Consider the following 5075-nt stretch of genomic DNA (forward strand, 5'->3'; position numbering starts at 1 on the left):
AAGCAGAGACATTACTTTGCCAACAAAGGTCTGTCTAGTCAAGGCTATGGTTTTTCCAGTGGTCATGTATGGATGTGAAAGTTGGACTGTGAAGAAAGCTGAGCACTGAAAAATTGATGCTTTTGAACTGTGTTGCTGGAGAAGACTCTTGCTAGTCCCTTGGACTGCAAGAGGATCCAACCAGTTCATCCTAAAGGAGACCAGTCCTGGGTGTTCATTGGAAGGACTGATGCTGAGGCTGAAATTCCAATACTTTGGCCACCTCATGTGAAGAGCTGACTCATTGTAAAAGACCCTTATGCTGGGAGGGATTGGGGGCAGGAGAAGAAGGGGACGACAGAGGATGAGATGGCTGGATGGCATCACCAACTGGATGGACATGAGTTTGGGTGAACTTTGGGAGTTGATGATAGACAGGGAGGCCTGGCGTGCTGCGATTCATGGGGTTGCAGAGAGTCGGACATGACTGAGCGACTGAACTGAACTGAACTGAACTGATAAGCAATGTCATATTGTATTTGTCTTTTTCTGAGAGACCCAATATTTTCACATCTTGTCATAATTTTCCTGTGATGCAATGCGATGAACCTGAATGAAATGAACTGATTTAAGTTTGTCTCTTGTAGTCAGGTTGCTTTAAAGAAGGAGAAGACACAGACTCTTTCCCTTGGATCAGACATAGGGGCCGGTGCACGGCGTGTTTAATGAGGGTGGTCAGCTGATTAGCATGATAGTTGGCGTGGGGAATGATGAGGAAGCTGAAGGCAGCTGCTCTCCCGTCTCCTCGAGTGCTGGGCTCATCACAGGGGTGCTGTGACGAAGGGGACTTGGAGAGATGACTCTGAGATGCTTCCAGATGCTTTTTGCCCACGTTTGTCCTACAAGGCAGCTTGCTGAAAGCTTCGGAAAGGACGAACTTGCTTTTCCAACAAGCTTCAGATACTGGGTTTGTACACCTGTGGTATGTGGCGTTTCAGGCGGCTGACCCTTGATTCATGCCGCTCGTTGCTGTTCAGTCACTAAGTCGTGTCCAACTCTTTGCAACCCCGTGGACCACAGCACACCAGGCTCCCTGTCCATCACCATCTCCCAGACTCATGTCCACTGAGTCACTGATGCCATCCAACCATCTCATCCTCTGTCGCCCTCCTCTCTTTCTGCCCTCGATCTTTCCCTGCCAATGTCAAACCCCTCTTCCTCCTGGCATCCATCCAGGTGTGTCTGCCTGACCCTGGAAGGTTTCTTCCATGCACAGGGCCACCCCCAGCATGGCGATCTCACTTCCAGAAAACTTCCAACTGACCCCTAAAAAGCTATTACCCACTACAGGCGAAGGAGCTAGCCTTCTTATTAAATGTGTATTAAAAATCAAAGTGCAGCTGATTTAAGTGATTCAGTCACACACATTGTTTTTCAGACTATTTTCCATTCTAGGTTATTACAAGATAGAGAATAAAGCCCTCTGTAACGGAAAGAAATGCACCCCTGGGGAAAGATCCTAGGTGAACACAGGAGATAGAGTCTTCTTGCCACAGGGACAGTCTTAACACCCTTGAATCACACTCCCCAGTTGGGTGCCCACTGTTCCAAACTTGAAAATTGATCGGTCCCATTCGTGGAGAAAGCTTGGGGCAACCCTGGACCAAGATATCAATGGATAATACTCTCGTTTTCATTCCAGATTGTTCAGTAGCTGGGAAAGTATCTGGAAGGATTAGAAAAGGGCATGAGGTGACACGCTTCGGGTACTAATCACGAGCTAATCAAGGGCGCCGAGTGGCTCCCTGGTGCCTCGAGGGGAACGGGTAGAGTGACAGTCATCGTGTGGTCAGAGGCGAAGGTCGGTCCAAACCTGGACTCCAACCTCCTCTCCGCGGCGTGTTTATACCCAGAAAACAGGCTCCCTGCCCCTGCACTCAGGCCACTCACACTAGGGGTCAGTTTCTCCTGACTCTTTAACACCCCAAACAGCACTCTCAGATCTAGGTGTCGAAGCCTCTCAAAAGGACAACGGGAAAGTGGGCGATGTGAGGCCCGTGATATTTCTATTTTTAAGGAAACTGAAGGGAAATCCCAGGAGTTAAAAGCTGATCCGGCTCACTCAGGTACCAGGAAAGTGGCTGCGGGACGCGTTACAGGCCCTGAAGCCTGACGTTTGCAGCAGTGTGACTTGAGAGCATCAGGACGCCCAGCTTCTCGGGAGAGAAAGACAGACCGCGGTGAGGCCAACGTGAATTCTCTCCAGGAAATGTCAGCAAGAATGTGCCTTTTCAGGGTGCTGGGACCACACCCACCCTGCGAGCTTCCCTCGCTTTTCAGCTTTCTGGGTCCCCCGAGAAGGACTTCTGATCATCTTTCTGGTGCCGCCAGTGACAGGCAACCTGGAGGAGCAGTCCCGTGACTGCGCCACCCGGAGCGCCTCTCTGAGCAGGGTGCTCAGTCCTGGGGCTCTGCTTTTGAATCCTTCCTTTTTGATTAGGTCTTTTTCTCATGTGGTCCAGTTCCTTGTTAAAATGTTCACAGTGCACGTCTATTCTTTGCCTTAATTCACTTAACATCGTCAGTTCCACTGCCTCAAATTCTTTATCGAGTAATTGTTTATTTCTGCTCTGTTGTTTGCTTCATAAGGGTTTTCTCTTGCTCTTCGCACGGAGAGCAGTTTCTCTGCCTTTCCATTTGCTTAACTCCTCTCTCTCTACGACTGTAGGTGAGAGTTACCCGTTGCAGTCTCGAAGGGGTGCACTGACGTGGTGGTGTGCCGACACAGACCCCACAGGCCTCTGTTGGGCGCGCAAAAGCGAGGTGAGCACGGGTGGTGCCCTTCCTCTGGGCGGGCTGACAGCGGTCACCATGCAGGAGGCCAGGCTGGGGGCGGAGGGCTCAGGGCCAGAACGAGGTGTGGCCGGGCTTCCCCTCTGCTCAGACATGGCCTGCGCCCCATTGGGGTGGGGGTTCTGGTCCCAAGGGCCAGGTCTGAGTGGGTTCTGTTCCCCTTAAGTGGGTGTTTTCCTCACTCCCCACCCAGGACCCCTGCCCTGGAGCTGGAGCTGTCAAGGCCCACATGGGGCCTTGGCTGCTGTGAGCCACAGGGATGGGTCTGAGCTGCCTCCGCTCTGTTGTAGGTCTGCTCAGAGGCCGTCCTGGGGACGAGTCCCATTTTCCCTCCCAGCCGCTCCCAGCCCCGCAGCCTCCACCAGCCCAGCTCTGCTGTAGAGCCGTGATACAGAGATGGCGTGGGCCCTCTCAGTCTTGGGTGAGGCGAGGAGGGTGAGCTGTGGTGGGGTGGCAGCTGTCAGAGGTCTGGACCGCTACTGAGGTGCTGCCCGAATAACACCAACGAAAGCCACTGTCCACCCGAGTCCACCCCGGCTCCACCCGAGTCCACCTGGGGCCCACCCGAGTTCACCCCAGGCCCATCCCAGGTCCACCTGAGTCCACCCAGGTCCACCCAAGTCCACCCGGGGTCCACCCCAGGCCCACCAGAGGTCCACCTGAGTCCACCCCAGCTCCACCCAAGTCCACCCAGGGCCCACCCGAGTCCACCCGGGGCCCACCCGAGTTCACCCCAGGCCCATCCCAGGTCCACCTGAGTCCACCCAGGTCCACCCAAGTCCACCCAGGCCCACCCGAGGTCCACCCGAGTCCACCTGGGGTCCACCCGAGTACACCCGAGGTCCACCCGAGGTCCACCCAAGTCCACCCAGGCCCACCCGAGTCCACCCGAGGTCCACCCAGGTCCACCCAATGTCCACCCAGTGTCCACCCAAGTCCACCCCAGCTTCAGCCTATCTACACTCCAGGCCCACCTCAGGCCCACCCAAGGTCCACCCGAGTCCACCCCAGCTTCAGCCTATCTACATCCTAGGCCCACCCCAGGTCCACCCAAGGTCCACCCGAGGTCCACCCAGGTCCACCCCAGCTTCAGCCTATCTACACCCTAGGCCCACCCCAGGTCCACCTGAGGTCCACCCGGGTCCACCCCAGCTTCAGCCTATCTACACCCCAGGCCCAGGGTCCAGGGCCGTGGAGGTGACGTGGGATGAGCAGAGCTGGGAGGTTCATGTGGCTCAGGTTGGAAGCTGAAGGCAAATATGATTCAAGGGATATTGATCTCAAGTTTACCTGAAAGCCAAGCATCTTTCAATACTGAGTCTGACTCCAAGTTAAGAATTCCTTTAAAACTATGCTGATGAATAGATGTGAGACAAGCTACGATGAAAGGTCAGTGGTTGCACCTAGGTACTGGGTATATAGGTGTTCACTGGGAAAGCCTTTCAAATTTTCTGATGTTTGAAAACCAGCATAATCAACTGTTCTGAGGACATGTTAAAATAACACATTAGGAAAAAACACTCTTCTCGAGTTGAGAAACAAATTTCAGGTTAGAACAAGTCATAAATAAAAGTCATTAAAAACAATTACTGAAGTTTATCAAATTTGCATTGATGCTTATTTGAATCCTACTCTGTATCATCACCATCTCTTACATAATGACATCATTTGCATGCAGTTGTTTTTGTCTTTAGACAGAAGGTTAAATTGAAAGGCAGGCTAATGTCTCTTAAGCACATCTCTGGATAATATGGGAACGTTGAGGTGGAGAAACGCTCCCTTACTGCGTGCCGCAAAGAAGTACATTGCAATTTCATGGAATGTACCCGTAAAACAAATGACACAGTGTTTTCAGCATTAAAAACTTACAGGAGTGTTAAAAGCCCGCATTCTTGGATGTTCAGTCTGTTACTTAAATTTAACAAGACCAGTAATAACTGGTAATAACTTCAGTAACACAGGCCAGCCCTGACTTTCATGTTAAATGGTCTAGCCCTGAAAGTCCTTAAAATACAGGAGCGAAATAGTCTTCCTCCTCCAGAAAGAGATTGACACTGTTAGGCTGTGTATAGTCTAGACTCTTCAGAAGACGGCAAATTAGAAAGCAAACAGGAACTTTCTAGCATCAGAGTGAGATGGTGGCTCTTAAGTAAAATGACTCTGTGAACACTAAGCCCAAAGTTAGTTTTGGAGAGAAGCGTTACTCAAATGTCTTCAGATTTTCTTAAATACAAAGAAACAGA

At 51.6% G+C, this 5075-nt stretch overlaps 1 long non-coding RNA gene across 1 annotated transcript; it reads left to right on the forward strand.

The window, feature by feature from the left end:
• The first annotated feature begins 2706 nt into the window (after window positions 1–2706).
• On the forward strand, window positions 2707–4426 carry LOC121820498 (uncharacterized). The gene is made up of 2 exons (XR_006061063.1): window positions 2707–2802; window positions 3123–4426. It is a non-coding gene; the product is annotated as an uncharacterized LOC121820498 (long non-coding RNA).
• The last annotated feature ends 649 nt before the right edge of the window (window positions 4427–5075 follow it).

This window comes from Ovis aries, chromosome 10 (assembly GCF_016772045.2).
Source record: "Ovis aries strain OAR_USU_Benz2616 breed Rambouillet chromosome 10, ARS-UI_Ramb_v3.0, whole genome shotgun sequence".
Lineage (NCBI taxonomy): Eukaryota > Metazoa > Chordata > Mammalia > Artiodactyla > Bovidae > Ovis > Ovis aries.